General features: G+C 51.1%; 1 long non-coding RNA gene across 1 annotated transcript in view; it reads right to left on the bottom strand.

Moving 5' to 3' along the window:
* Positions 1-16,225, bottom strand: part of LOC106559967 — a 127,363-nt gene that overhangs the window by 45,113 nt on the left and 66,025 nt on the right. Inside the window, exon 2 of the long non-coding RNA XR_005354806.1 lies at positions 12,913-12,997. This is a non-coding gene — a long non-coding RNA (uncharacterized LOC106559967). The remainder of the gene's footprint in view (positions 1-12,912; positions 12,998-16,225) is intronic.

Raw genomic sequence — 16,225 nt, 5'->3', positions numbered from 1 at the left:
AGAGTCCTCAAGAGTAATGCTACAGAAACGTACTTATTAACACTTAAGGATTTATCATAATACACTGTTAAGTAGTAAAAAAGGCAAATTACAAACAACGTAACTGTGTTTTCCGCCTGCACAGGAAAAAAAAGCGCAAGGGTACACCTCCAAATAATAATAGCGTGCGAGGTTATAAGTAATCCTTAATATTCTTTTTGCTGATTGGTATTTTCCAACTTTCTACATTTAATGATTTCTTATCAATTGTTAATGAGAAAATTCGTTTTTAGTGGTTTCCTAGAAATGTGCTGATTATCATTCCCGCCAGCAGCGCATGATGTGTTTGTGGGTATATTCGTGGAATATGCTCGGAACACATACTCAGGCGAGGGCACATTCTAGAAGCTAAGCCACACGCATAAACGCCCATGGAGCTCTAGGTTGGAGAGACGGAGAACAGGGCGAGGAAGCAGGGCTGGGATGACACACGGGCCCGGTCCTTCTCCCCAGCGGAGAAGGAGAGCCGGGGGAGGGATGCGGGGAGGGCCACTCTGAGGAGATGAGCAAAGGAGAGAAACCTGAGTGGGCTGAGGGACGCTGAGCTCGGGGCATGAGTGGAAGCAGCCGGAGAACCTTCTGGGCCATGGTAGACAGTTTGGATTTTCCCCTGGGTATAATTGTGACGGGACCAGTGGAGGATTTTGTGCAGAAGGATACGATCCGATTTCGTTTCCCCAGACCCCGCGACTCTGGGTAGGGTCCGGAGGTCGCTGCAGATGCTGGGCCTGAACTGGGGTGGCCTTGGAGTGGCCTCGCTCCTGAGAAGCTGGCAGGATAGGCCATTACACTTGCTAATTGTGTAAGCAACCATGAGAGCACCTTGGGGTTGGATTTTGTGTTTCTCCTTGGGGCCCCTAGACAACAAGGACGCTCAGGTAGTTGGTCCCTCCGTAGATCTGGACATTTCTGAAGAGAACCAGGCCAAGGGGGTTGACCAAAGCTACATCATCCACCACCCCTCCCCAGGCCAGAAATCATCCTATAAATGGGCCTTGGGCTCCACCTAAATGTTGACCAAGAAAGGAGGACATGAATTGTTGACCCATTGAATCATCTACCCCCTACTTTGTGTCCATCGCCCACCACACGGGCCAGCATAGAAATCACACTTTCCCTGAAATACGAATCAAAAGTTTTCCTGCATCCAATGCCTCATGTGATGGAAGGAGGAATATATGTGCTCTTATGCCTCTTTTCGGGGTTCGGAGATCCCTAATGGATTGCCGTGACTTCTTTCCTCCTGAGCTCCGGTGTGAGCCCACTGTATTCGTATGAGGGAGGGGATTCTGTGGTTTCCCTGGTAAATATTTTAAAAGTCATTATCATCATTTGTAGGATAAGAATGCATCGAAATTTTTGCTCAAAATTATTCTTCTAAATCGAGGTGCGTGTTCTCGACCTTCCCCAGTTGGAGGAGGCCGCTGCCTCTCCCGGTGCCATGTTCCCATTTTCTCTGCGTGCTGCTTCCCCGGGCCCTGAAGAGCTCTGTGCTACCTCGCTTGGGAAAGCTGTTCTTTTGTACCCAGAAAGTCCCCTTGGGGTGTTGGAGGATAGGAGAACCGCGAGCTGGGGCCTGGGGCCGCTGTGAGGTCAGTCCTGGGCTTTCCTAGGGGTCAGACACAAGGATCCATCACCTCCGCGCAAATAGATCAGAGATGAATTCGTGATTTCCACCGTCCTCGCCCAAAGCTAGGCCCGGCTGCTCATCGGGTCCCTGGAGGACCATGCGCTCGGGATGGGGGGATAGAGGGGTTCTTCTGTGTGAGACAGCTCGGGAGCTCAGTTGGCCTCCAAAATGCCCAGGGACAACCTGGTTTAGTTGATGTGACGGCAGCAGAGAGGAGGTACCTGTGTGGCTGCAGGGACGAGGACTCCAGGGTGCGGCCCTCTCAGCCTACAGAGCCTCCATCGGTCCCAAGTAAGATGCGTGATAAGAAAAGGGAGCCCCCAAAAGAGTCCTCTGGGCACAGCACCTCCGTCAAAGCTCCCCAGGGACCCTCTGGGAGGCCTCCACGTCCGCCTGCCTGCTTCAGCGAAGGGAGGAGCGAGCAGACCCCCGCGGCCGCCTCCCTCTACGCAGGCCGCACTGGGCCGCCACCGGCCGCCACCTGACCACGCGGGAGCATGGGCGACAGGGAGCGGGATGACGCGGAGTCGCAACCCACTGGCTTCTCCACGGTTGCGGGGTTTTGGAAGCTCTTTTGGACAGCAAGCGAGAGAGCAGAGGCAGGCTCCCCGCGGAGCAGGGAGTCCCAGGCAGGGTGCAACCCCAGAACCCCGGGATTGCCACCCAAGCCAGAGGCGGACGCCTCACCCCTCAAGTGCCCATGGCCCCCCAGGTTGGACCCCAAGGCAGCGCGGCCCTTCCAGGGCCCTCAGTCTCACCATTGGGGAGCAGGAGTCACCTTCCAGAAGACACGTGACCACTGTCTTTGCAGCGGGATGGCAGGGGACACCGTGACCCACTGGGCTGCGGGGTGACCCGGCCGAAGCCGGGGCTCTGTCCGCCTGCCTGGGAGCTGGTGGCTTGTCCCAGGGCTCCAATGACAGGAGCACAGAAGTGGCTCCCGAACCAGGGGGGCACAGGGGAGGTGGGGGGAGTCCCATGTCAGCCTCACCCCTGAGGCCGGATCGCGAGCCCTGGGCCTCCCCCGCTCCCCAGGGACCCCAGAACTGGCCGCAGGAGCTCGGGCAGGGTGCGGCCCCTGGAGGAAGCACAGGGGAAGGCAGCCTGCAGGTGTCTGTGCCCTGGGGCACTTCCACACCCCCAGGGGGCACCCCCACACCCATCTCAAAAATGGTTAAGAGATGACAGGTGACATAAACTAGGAAACAGATAAACACACCGAATAAACATGGAGACTTTTTTTTTAGCCCAACATTAGATTCTTTTTTTTTTTTTTTTTTTTTTTTTTAATTTTTATCTATTTATGATAGTCACAGAGAGAGAAAGAGAGAGGGGCAGAGACACAGGCAGAGGGAGAAGCAGGCTCCATGCACCGGGAGCCCGACGTGGGATTCGATCCCGGGTCTCCAGGATCGCGCCCTGGGCCAAAGGCAGGCGCCAAACCGCTGCGCCACCCAGGGATCCCCCCAACATTAGATTCTTAAACAGACCCTCAGCCATGCTCGCTCCACAAGATTAGTGGAGAACATACTGGAAACAAAAGGATCGGGACGCCTGGGGGGCTCAGGGGTTGAGCATCTGCCTTCGGCCCAGGGTGTCACCCCGAGGTCCTGGGATCAAGTCCCGCATCGGGTTCCCCGCAGGGAGCCTGCTTCTCCCTCTGCCTGGGTCTCCGCCTCTCTCTCTCTCTCTCTCTCTCTCTCTCCCTGTGTGCCTCTCTCATGAATAAGTCAATAAAATCTTTTTAAAAAATTAAAATAAAATAAATAAATAAATGACCAAAAGGATCGTTTGCACGGATCCTGTTCCTTTTCCCCACCGGGCCCCGTGCTCTGGGAACGGTCTGCGTCACGCTGTTTCCATGACCAGGGAAGGGTCCCCAGGCTGGAGAGGGAAGGACGAGACCCTGCGCCACCACCGAGTTCCCCCCCCCCACCCCATAGGCAGAGCTCTAGGCATTTGGAGCCACTTGAACACCCCCGAGGTGCTGGGGGTGGGCCCATCCCCTTCAGTGACCTTCACCATCCTCAGGCTCCCCGAGACACACGACGTGTTTTAGCCCAGAATGCTGTGCCACGAGGGGACCCGAGGGCACATCCGGCCCACGGGAGACGGCAGGTGTGTCCTGCAAGCCCGGCGCACTCCGCGGGTGTGGGCCTGAGACGCGGGAGAGGCGCTTGGGGCAGGGGTGCGGGGGACCGGGAGGGCGGGCACGGTGACAGTGGCCTGGGCCACGCGCCCCACAGCGCCCAGCAGAGCCCAGGCCCTCGCAGGCCCGGCAGGCAGGCGCCCGGCCCGGGGTGGTGGGGAGCAGGCCCTGCATTTCTGCCTCTTTACCCCGCGGGGGTCCGATTCAAGAGCGGCCTTAGAGACACGGGCTCGTTGCAGACTCGCTGACCCGGACGGTGCCTAACGGCCCAGGGGAGCTGGCTTGGCGCCCCCAGGTCGCTCCTCAGTAATAAAGAGCTTGAGAAGCACGGAGCCGGGCCTCCTTGGGGGCCGGAGCCGCCCTGGGGGTGCAGCCCTCTGACCCGGTGGTACCCGCCGCCCGCCGCCTTCTGTCTCCCGCCTCTGAAGACCAGGGCTCGCAGCAGGCCGCACACGGAAGTGACAGGCCATCCTGCTGGGGGGGGTCACTAGGTCTGGGGGTTCACCTCCCCACCCACACGGCTCCCACCTCACATGGAACACACCAGTCCCTCCTCCTGATCGACGACTGGGCGAGCGCCGTCCCCTCTCTCCAGAAATTTCTCCCTGGTTGTAGTCATGCCCTGGGTTGTGGATCGTCACCCGCCCCCCCTTCCTCAGGGGCACCTCTTCCACCCCGCTGCCCCCAGACCCTAGTCTCCCTCCTCACAGGGACAGGTCCAGGGTGGGGAAACTGAGGCACTCACCCCGAAATTTGAGGCACCCAAAAATACTCAACAGTCAAGGGAAATAGAATATTTTTAAAAGTCACAATGGATGGGGAAAAAGATTCATCTGCGCAAGAAATCTCAAAGTTTTCAATAAAGACAGGGTCTGAGCCGGCGCAGCACACCCCTGCACCTGCTGCCTCCCCCCCCCACCCGCCCCTTCACACAGCCCGGCATCCCCATGGCACTCACCACGGCTGTGACCGCTTATTCGCTGGGGTGGTGGCCGCATTAGTCCCTGTCCCCGCAAGGGCAAGGGCAAGTGCTTCTCCAGCCCTCGCGTGCCCGGCGTCGGGGAAGAGGTGCCCAGGAACCCCGGAACGAGCATCACAGGTGGGGCGTGGCCCTGGAAGCTGTGCCTGGAGGCCCGAGGCTCCCCAGCCTGTCCCCCCGCCCCCGGTCCCGCCACCGGACCGGCCACTGCGGCCCAGCAAGCCCCCTCTCCTCAAAGGCAGGAGCCCTTGGCTGTCATTTGCTCAACAATATCCTAAACACAGAGCTGATGGGATGGATGAAGCGAAGGCTCGGAAAGCAATCAGGCAAATCCAGGGAAAATGCGTGACGGATGTCCCGTGGGTCCTGAGCCTTTTCTCCACCTTTCCTGAGGACCACCGCCACCGCATGGCCGTGGGAGGGTGCGTCCTGCCGCTGGGGAGCCAGGCTGGGCCCTCCCAAGGCACTCCCCCTCTGTCCGCGTCTTCACAGACAACGTTTCTATTTTGACCAAGGGCCATTTGAGGCTGGCCTGGAATCACAGTGCATAGGTTTGCCTGAAACAGGCTAACATCCAGACAACTGCTAAATAAAAAATCCCCAAATAACCATGCTCTATTTTTGCATTTTTACAAGTTTCTTTGAAAGGAAAAAGGGGGATAAAGGAAAAGAGAGATTAAGAAACACAGACTTTTTCCGTGTTCCTACCTGACGTCCCAGGTGCAAGAGACACAGGAGGCGGGGGAGGAGGGGGGCAAGGGGGAGTCCCACCCGGGCAGCCTGGGAAGGCCAGCGCCCCGGCCCACTGACACTGCTGCTCTGCAGGTGGCCGCTGCCACCCAGCCGGCCGCATGCACCTGCCTCTGCCCCTGGTCCACAGGAGCGGCTGTGCTTTTCTGCCTCGGAGGATGGAAAAGGGGAGAAGCACCTCAATTTTCACCATCCGCACACCCCTGGCTCCTGGAAAGATGCCCAGCTAGAGAGGTGCCCATGCGCAGCCCCTGATGCCAGCAGCCCGGCCCTGCTGGCTTCTGGGGACCCAGGCCAAGCCGGAAACCAGCCTGGTTCATTGTTGAGCGGGGGACGGATGCAGGAGGGAGAAGCAACAACGCTGTTGTGCTGTTGTGATTCTTTGTTGAAGACTCACAAGCCCTGCCAAAGGGTCAGTCTCCCTTTCAGAAAGGACGCTAGGTACGATTTTCCTCCTGGAAGCCTCATAAATCCCCACGTCTCCTCGATATACAATTCAAAAAAGGCCTCAAAATTGCCATCGCTGTCATGCTAAGCACTGGAAAGTTCTGCTTGACCTTTTATTAACATTTTTCTAAACCAATATGTTTTTTTTTTTTTTGCTACAAGCACCCTGAGGAATTATGAAAAATACTTTTTTCTGTAGTTTATCCCATATGCACTTAATAGGCTCACAAATATAATACCATTATAAAAAAGAAAAACTGCCAACTCTGCTAAAAAAATTGTCATAACACTAAATTATTATATAAATATAAAAGGAGTGTGTCTGTAAAATATTCACTCAATGAACATCCCAAGGTGATGGTTTTGCTATGTTGTTTTTATTCCTGAGAGATCCATAATGCATTTGGATATGCCACATGTCACCACATGAATCAGGCAGTTAATGCATGTGCTTTTTAGAAGCAGGGATGTCTTCCCAATAGAATGTGCTATAAAAAAATGTAGAGATCCGGCTGCTTTGTCTGATAGGCATAATTTAATGTCTTGCTTATAATACTGCATCTTAAGGAAAAATACACACTGTCCTATGTAGTTATTTACAATATATTGCTAAGTCTATGCAAATATGTTTCCCCGAGCCTGGGATTATATAACAAAGGTCAACAATGTTTGAAATATTTTGAAGCGTATTCCCAATATGCTTAGTGTATGGTGCTAATGTCCAATATATGCACATATATCTTAATATATTTCCAGATATTTCTGTTCATTGTTCTCTCCATAGCTTCCCACAGAATACTATTAGAGGAATGTTTTCTTCTGAAGAGAGCCAAACATTGCCTATCCATCTTGGGAAAATTTATTAAGGTGGCTAATTATGAGGTCCTTAATACTGCATCAGTATGGGGGTTGCTCAGCGCCACGGCAGAAGAGGGAGAGACGGAAGCCGGGTCGGTAACACCGAAACCAGAGACCCAACATACGCAAGCAGCCAACGCACACCACACCTATGTGATCTTATTTTTCTGTCTCAGGTTTCCGAGGCAGGCAGTTAAACTCAGGCATTACACACGTGCCTACGCGCACACACGCAAGCACGCGCACGCACGCAGGCACACACACACGGGTCTGTGATTGGCACGCAGAAAAACAAAGATGACGAGCCACACATTTTACTCCTCACTTGCAAATACTGCCAATCCTGTCCTTATTTTTCTGAGGGCACTTTTGTGATCACATTTCACTCAGGTCACTTTCTCAGGGAAAGAAGGTTTGGCTGGTTACACGGGATGAAGGGAAAAGGGTCATAAACACCAGATTCTCCAGCATCCAAGCCTGCCCGGAAGAGAATGGAAAAGAGCCACCGTTGATATCAAAGGGATCTGAGATCCGTGGCCTCAACGTCATCTTTTATTCCAAATCGCTCTGTTCCCTTATCGTTCTCTAGTTATTGGGTTGGATCAAATTAAAGGAGACTACACAGTCCACCCAGATGCCGAAACAAGCAGCTGATGCCATTAAAGAAGAGGGCCCTTCTAGAAAGAGATGCTCATCCGCAGCGTGTGGACCAAGTCGGACTGGCCAGCCCGCTCTCCATTTCTGCGCTGTTGCGACACTGCGTTGCCATCACCGGCTCTGGGCCGTATCACTCCAGAGGTCACTCTGCCAGCTTCAGGCCCCACTGGTCTTTAGGGTCCTCAAAAACCCCAAGGCAATACCCTTCCCACCAATCCACTTTTAAGACACCAGAAATACCACCCACTTTCAAGGACTATGCACTTTGTCTAGATATCTAGATCAGCATCTTTTTTTTTAAGAGAGGGAGGTGGGGAGAGAGGTAGGAGAGGGAGAGAGAGAATCTTAGGCAGGCTCCATGCCCAACGCCCAACACCCAACACAGAGCCTGATGCAGGGCTCGATCTCGACCCTGAGGATCGTGACCTGAGCCAAAATCAAGGGTCAGACACTTAATGGACTGAGCCACCCCCGTGCCCCTAGGTCAGCACCTTTGATTAGAGTCTTTTCTATATTATCAATCCAGCCAATCACATGGCACATCTGATGAGGCCTCTGAAAAAAAAAAAGGGCCAAAGCTGTGAAATCAGCTTTTTTTTTTTTTTTTTTTTTTTTTTTTTTGTCAACCAATGCTTTGCATCCCCATTGCCAGAAGAAATGACTTCTCCAGAGCCACCCTAAATACAGACTTCTCATAGGAGAGCAGCCAAAGACACAGGATGCAGGTGTCCTCATGAAAAGGCACACTCTCTTTTTTCTCCAGAAGGGAACTTCATTACCAGCCTTATTTCAAATGCCTTTCTTGTTTGACTGTCTGTGGGGTCTCCTGAACCCCAGTGGACCCCACATGTGTGGGGAAGTCAGGAAGGCAGGACAACACGCCTACACGTGTGGACTCAAGGCAGCCCCTCTTCCCCGCTAAACCACACTCTCGCTCGCTTTCACGGAGCATTCCAGAAGGTTTTTTCACGAAGGCAGGCCCAGAGAGCCATGAGCATCTTTGTTCTCACACTGGAAATTCGACTGTATATAAGGAAGAGCAAATGTTAAATCATTTAAAGAGAGCTATTTTTCATAGTTTCCAGTACATAAATGGGTTTCAGTACATGTTATTGTAAAATAGTGTTTCTACTTACGTTCTTATACATCTGTTGTTGTGTTTACTCATCTTCTAGTTCTGACTTTTAGAAATAGCAATAAATCTATTTTTTAATCCCCTCTCCTGATGACTGATTATTCATCGCTAAAAGGGATGGAGGGAGGTCCACGTGAGGAGTGACCCACTCTCTAGAGCAAGCTCCACTCTCACAAGATAAACAGGGTCCAGGGAGATTCCTCTTCTGTCCCGGGTAGTTTATGCAAACTAAATAAGAGTTGGTGGCAGCTCAAATAAATATAAATTACCCTCCAGTGGAAAACCCAACCACTTGTTACAGTCAATTTCAGCAAGGAGGAGCCAATGGTGACATCTACACAAACAATACAATTCATTTTTATACCACATCCCTAATATGAAGATCACAAATGGCTTCGTGGAGTCAGTCATCACTGAGCTAAACCCAAGAGGATGGGAAGTCAACCAGGTAGACGGAGGAGGAAGAGGAGCCTCCACTTCTGGGCCCTGGAAAGAGGGGAGAAGTTGCCAACGCAAGTCCCTGGAGGGAGGTGTAAGCCAGGATAGGATGGGTTTGTGCTCCTCTAACAAACAATCCCAGAATCTCAGTGGCTTAACAACAACTGGGTTTTCCTGCTCTCCACTGAGAGTCTGGGAGGCTCCTAGGACAGCTGCATTACATTCCACGTGACTCAGTGGTCCAGGCTGTATTGATCTTGTGGCTCCTGCAGCCCAGCATGAGGCCTGTATGAGCAGAGGAAGCCAGAGAGCGAGAGGGCCATAGTGAGCCACACACAGGCTCTTCTATGCTTTCACGGGGAAACAGCCCTCCGGCCAAGCAGGAGATGCGCCCTCTGGGTTTGCAAGGACGCTGGGAAATTTGGGAGAACAGAAGGGAATATTTGGTGGACGTCGGTATCTCTACCACCGCTAGCAAACGATTTCACAGAGAATCAATCATCGTAGAAGGAAGACAGTTCCTAAGCAGAACATATCATGAAGGACATTCCAAGCACTTTTTCTAAAAAATCTGTTTTTTCCCTTTGTCTCCGACTAAACTGTGCTTTGTTTAGCTGGATTCCTTGGGCCGAGAGATTCCTTATTTATAAAATGGGTGTAACGATGCCAGTCTAATAGGCTATTCTAAAGATCTATGACTTCATAAATTTTTTTAATTTTATTTATTTATTTGAGAGAGAGAAAGAGTACAAACAGGGGGAGGGGCAGAGGGAGAAGCAGGCTCCCTGCTGAGCGCAGAGGGGGCACCACGGGGTTTGATCCCAGGACCCCGAGATCATGGCCTGAGCTGAGCTGACGTCAGGCGCTTAACTGACTGAGCCACCCAGGGACCCCTAAGACCTCATGAATTCTAAATTATGCACTGTGAGTGCACACATACAGGTTAGTAGAAATAACATCCGTAGCCCTTTGGTGAGCGTTTTAGCATGTCGGGCCATGCCCTGGTTCGATGACTAGAACCAAGGCACCCAGAGTGGTCACCGAATGGTGATACACAGTCAGTTCTATCTGCTGGTTAGCTGGTTGCTCTGGAAACCACATTGCTTTTAATGCCCTCTGTATTCCCATTTGCTTTCACACCTCCTCCCCCGGTCTTCTATATACAATTCCTACTGAAATTCAGAAATTCTGGGTTCCATATACTTGACCCCATAGCAGAATGCCTAGACTGCTGGCCAAAATTTTGTATTTTTTAATGAGTTCCAACACTTTCCCAGGATACCTTGCAGCTCAGATCCCCCGTTGGGTTCTTAGATTTGCCCTTAGCACATGGTTAATTTTGTTCGTTTTTCTCACACTGGCCAAGTTAATTCTAATGGGTATGTGAGAAGGACACGGGGCCCAGATATTTTTCCAAGAGTCCAATGTTGACTTTCTCAATGAGTTTTTTTGGGAGTTTGTTTTTTGGTTAGCCATGAATTACAAACTATTTCTCCTACAAGTTTCTTGACACCATATCCTCTCTAGGTCACATCAGAAATGACCAATTGCAAACAAAACTACCTTGAGACTCAACGCAAGGAAAACGATGACATAGAACCTCTCTCACTGGTTCAGTGGAGACGGCACCGCATGGCACAGTGGAAGAATCTTGGCTTCGACCTTGGGGTCCAATCTTAACTCCACCATTTGCTAACTTGGTCTTGAGCAAATGGCGCCCTTTCTTTGGCCTCTCCTGGCAGGGGAGGATGGACAATATGGGGAGGGTTCCATGGACAACATGCCAAAGACGATGGCTTGGTGTGTTTGGAGTGCTCAGTGAAATCCGGTTCTCTTCCTCAAAATTCTGGTGACACACTCACCCCTGGACATCCAAAGTGCATAATGCCCCCGTGTGTCACGGGCACGCTGGTTCAGGGCGTACGTGTGAATCGTCCCCTCTTTATACCCCTCTGCTGGTGAAATGGAGCCACTTCCAGAAACATGCCCTCGTGGCTTGAACTCTGACCCCAGCAGCACCCAACAGGCCCACCCCATCCAACCATGGGTTTTCCTGCCCAACACTCACAGTCGGAGTCTTGCCTTTGCTATTGTTGCCTCCTCCAACATCGCAGATCAGATTTTTATTGAAATCTGAATGGACCAGGATCCCTGGGTGGCTCACGGGTTGAGCACCTGCCCTCAGCCCAGGGTATGATCCTGGGGTCCTAGAATTGAGTCCCGTATCAGGCTCCCTGCATGGAGCCTGCTTCTCCCTCTGCCTCTCTGTGTCTCTGCCTCTCTCTCTCTCTCTCTCTCTCTCTCTCTGTCTCTGTCTCTTATGAATAAATAAATAAAATCTTTAAAAAAAAAAAAAAAAAGAAAGAAATCTGAATGGACCAACCTGCGCCCAGTTCAGCTCTCTTAACCAGTCTATCGGTCATTCCGATACACAAATTACAAAGACACAACGATAAAATAATTAGGAATGCTAATTTGTCACTGCAGATCTGGCAAGCAGGGCCTATATTTTGCAAGCAGTTTAAATATTATACTTTTGTGCTTTCCTAAACTAATTTAGCCTACTAATTTTCTATAATTACCTGAATGCGCTCAGCTTCCTCTGGTCAGATGAGTTCTGAGATACTTATATAACTAGCATTAAAAAGATGCATTTAGCAGCTCGGATTGTTAAAGTAACAAAGCCTATAGAATCCAGAGGTTATTGTATTCTCCCAAAAGTACTTAAATAATAGCCTAAAATCTGAAGAATTACTTTAATACTTCAATAAAAATAACCCAATTCAAAACATTTTCAAGGAAACAGAGTTCTTTGCTCTAGGCTACCGAGTAATGGCTGAGAGAAAGTATATAGCCTGTCACTTCTGATTAGAGAACTGTGCCTCTGTGCTTTGAATGAGGGGCATGTCTGGTAATAGGAAGTGCAGATATTAAAGTTAATAAAATAATGTGGAATACGATATATATGAAACTTGACCAAGTATAGCACAGAATATAACATACATTACCCTGTTCAGTCAACTCCTGTGGCCCGGCATCTAATGACAAGCTTAATTTCTGTTTCCAATGAGGGTACAGCTAAAAATACAATTTCCAGATTAGACAAATATTTTATCCGACTCCCTAACAAATGTAACCAGGAATGGCTGACATGTCTACACAGATGCCCAGCGACCATGAGCGGGAATTACTGGGATTGCAAACTGCTCAGCCTGAAAAGTCCATGAAACCTCATCATCTTTGAGGTCATTATAAATAATTAGTTGCAAACACGGCAGTGTGGCAGCTTCACCACTGGCGAAGGGACAGGGGCGCCTCCATTTCTCTCCCGCCCTAGAGGCTCTCGGCTCCCTCTCGACACAATTAGGTCTCCCCAAACAACTGGGCATCAAGACCCCTGCACACCCGTGATTGCATCTTTAATCTAAAACCCCAACGCCAACCGTAATGGTCTTGTTTTTCGATACATTAACCTTCAACTTGTATTTTCACTATTAAATAACCAGCCTGAGAACCTCCTAGAATTTTTTTTTTCTTCCCCAGTCACCTACATGAAACCATACGGTACCCATGATGTGACCCTCTTAAGGGATTTAAAAGCAATTCAATGAGCTAATCTCAGTAAACCCAGAATTAAAGTTCTTGTTTCCATATTTCACTTTCAAAATATTTAGAACTTTGACAGATATGACATTATGTTTTCATTAAAACAGCTGATTTCAAAATGCTGCACTGTGCAGAAACGCCATAAACAGTTTATGATGAACTGCCACGCTCTTAATTAAAACAATAAATCCAGCACACAATATTTGCGCAGCCTCCGGTCTGACCTTTGCCTCTTGCTATCCACCACCAAGCCGCGGCTGCGTTCCCAACGCCAGGCGTGGAAGGTTTTAAAACATGATCTGAAAGGCACTAAAGATAAAATAAGAGAAAACGTACCATTAGTCTTCGCAGTTATGATTAATTCAGTTCATATTTTACAATCTGGTTATGGAGTAAAACTGCAGACTTTACATCAAGTATTTGCCATTCACTATACCTAATGTATAAAAATGCTTGATATTTTAGAAAATGGCACTGAGCTAATTCACCGCAACCCCATGGAAGGACAGGAATTGAAATCATAAACAGGGAGAGTGATGAGCTCTCCGTCGGAAGGGACGACCAGAACTCAGGCGTTGGATGGTCAGCCCCGGACCATAAATACGTCGGCTGCAGCCCCGGCCACCACGCCACTCTCGTGCCCGTGCTGCTAAGATTTCAGATTAAAATATTCCCTTAAATCTCTCACCTCCGCTGCTGGAACAGGCAGCCAGGGCGCTACCTACCACGCGGGACTAAGGGCCGGTCTGTGGTACTGGCCCGGAGCCGCCAAGGTGAGCGCAGGCCCAGCGGCTCCAAGGCCGGACACCGCTCTGCACCGGGACACGGAGCCCCCCACGGTGAGGGGCAGAGGGTGGCCGGGGGGACCCCATTCTGCAGCTCTGGCTCAATGCACATACACCCCGCCAGCAGCTTGGCTCCGCAAGCAAAGAGGCGCAGCCACAGGAGGAGCAGAGAGTCCCCGCACGAAGGGGACAGCACGTCCGGGCTCCTCCGAGATCACAGAGACGAGGCGCACGGTGCCCGCTGCAGGCTGGTCCCCAGACGCCACCCGGGCACAGGCGTGCAGCCCCTTCCTCCGGGCCTTCCCGCCCCCGCCCCCACCCCGTGCCTGTTTACATATGACAAACTGCCTGGGCCACGCGGACGTGCTCAGAGCTCGGTACAGCAAAGCCTCAGAGGGGGGCACCCAGAGGGTGGCAATGAGCTGGACATTGCCCCCCACCCCCACCCCATGTAGGTCCTTGTTGGAGCCAGGGAGAGCCCGCCAGAGTTCTAGAAAGATGGAAAAGGAAGCCGGACTGGTCGAGGAGGCCATGCACGTTCTCAATCCAGGACCTACATATCTATTCAAAAGGGGTGGCTACCAGGTGACCCACGTCCTATTGCGAGGGCAAGAGCCCCCCACCTTACCCAGCTGGCTCTGGCCTGCCTTCTCCCCTCTCCAGACACCTGACTTCCCACCAAGGGCCCCCCTCCAGCCCTGCCTGTGTCCCATCGCTGGAGGGGACCAAAGCCACCTACCCTTGCTTATGGGGTCTCCTCCTGGGAGACAAGCCTAGCCACTCCCAGAACCTTCTTCGGCCCTTTCTTGGTTGGGGAATTCTGTCCCAGGTGTCCTAGCAGGGGAAGGGCCCTGCAGAAAAGCTGGGCTCTGGGCAGGGGAGGGGGTGGTCTCTGAGTACCATGCAGGACTCCCGTGCCCTCTCTAGCCCTGCCTCAGGACCAGCTCGCCCTCTGCAGGAGCCATCCCTCAGTGCCGTGGCCCTTTGAGTCAAACATCACAGTTGGGGTGGGTTCGGTCCATCCCTCCCTTTTTACCAAAGAGGGTGCCCCAATGGCGCTGTGTCTCCAGCACCCCCAGCTCCCCAAAGCCCAGGCCCTGAGACCAGGAAGGTCAGTGCCAGACACTGGGCACCTGCACTCCCTCCCATCCACCAGTGCCATACACCACAGCGTCCAGGTGTGCAGCCCACCCTGGCTGACAATGGTCGCACTACTGGTGTCCTTAGGGTCACATTTGGCCCCCACCGCCATCTGGTGAATACCACCGTGTTTCAGAAGACTGAGGCCCAGAGGAATGAAGTCTCCATCTTAAAGTCACCCAGCCAGTGACTAGCACCCCAGAATTAAAACCCACCCTTCTGCCTTAGGGCTCGTGCTCCTTCAGGGAGCACTTCTGTCCTCCTTTGGACAAAGTTTTAAGACTCTCAAACTGAGGCCCGTGGACATATCCTCAAGGCAGTCCACATCTGCTTTTGGTAATTTTTCATTTCTTTGAGTATTTTCACATTGGTGAAAATCCATCTAGAAGACACAATGAGTATAAACATATTCTGGATCATGGAGGACCAACCACCATGTGACTTCCGTGCCAACCCTTGTGTTTTCCATCCAGTGGGTGTCAAAACACACTTTTGTCATCATCAAAGACTAAAGGTGTGGAGGCCGAGGGTGCTCCGGGCCAAATAAAATTATAGAATTCTGCTCATGAACGCGTGAGCTCTGAGTTACTCCAACCTCGGCGTGGGGAAAGGGGACATGTACTGTGATAGACTGTGATAGACTGACCCAGGACCCATCAAGAGAGCACAGGGGACAGTATTTAACACGTCCATGCCGGTCTCCACTGAGCCACCACCTCTCAGTCCACATGGAGTCCCCCAGATAGACACCTGGTATCTTCACTCTCTGGTCTCTCTCGGCTCCTACGGCTCTCCTGGTTTCTCTCCATCCTATGCCTTCCCTCTGGATCCACGTCCCACCCTGGAGGGGCAGGGTCAGATCTTCCAGATGCTGTAGTCCTTTGAGGCTTTAGATAGCCCAGATTCTTCAGACTGTCTCAATGAACCTTCCTTCCTAATCTTGACGGGTCCTAGAGCGTAGCTTCCACGTGCTGTCAGGCTAATCACCTACCTTCTCTTTTTTTGGTTCTTCATCAGGGAATGAGGGAAGTCAGGGAAGAAGAGGTCCAGAAAAGAAAGAATCCCTGTCCTGTCACCAATGATGGTCCAAAACAGATGAAAAATGGTAGAAAAGTTGAGCCAGCCCTGCCCTCACCCCACCCCACCCCCAAGACATGTAATCTCACCAACCTTGAACCTGGGTGAGATTTGCCAGGTCCAGATTCACGCTGTAAGTCGTGATCTGGTGTCAGCAAAACAACATCATCCTCTCCATTAAAATGAATGTTGCTAGTTTAAGTTGGTTTTATCATTTTGTTTGTATTTAATCCGTATATGAGGCCTGGTTTTATAGTTGTCTAAAAGTGCTGAGCATACGGAGTTTAACCTACTTCTGTAAGATCTGTAGTCAAGAATATTACTATCTTTATCCATTGAGTGGTCGGAAGAATCAAAGAAAAGCATGCAGGGGAAGTGCTTAGCATGGTGCCGGGTGCATGGGAAGAATTCAATAAATGTCACTAAATCTTGCTATTATATAATAAAATATACTGCCGCAAAAAAAAATAATTTAAGTTAGCGTCGAGGGTCTGCAACCTTGTTGTATTTTTTTTTTCTTAATAAGCTACACCAA

The sequence above is a fragment of the Canis lupus genome, chromosome 1 (assembly GCF_011100685.1).
Source record: "Canis lupus familiaris isolate Mischka breed German Shepherd chromosome 1, alternate assembly UU_Cfam_GSD_1.0, whole genome shotgun sequence".
NCBI lineage: Eukaryota > Metazoa > Chordata > Mammalia > Carnivora > Canidae > Canis > Canis lupus.
Note: the sequence above shows the minus strand (reverse complement) of the source record. Positions and strands in the feature narration are given on the sequence as shown.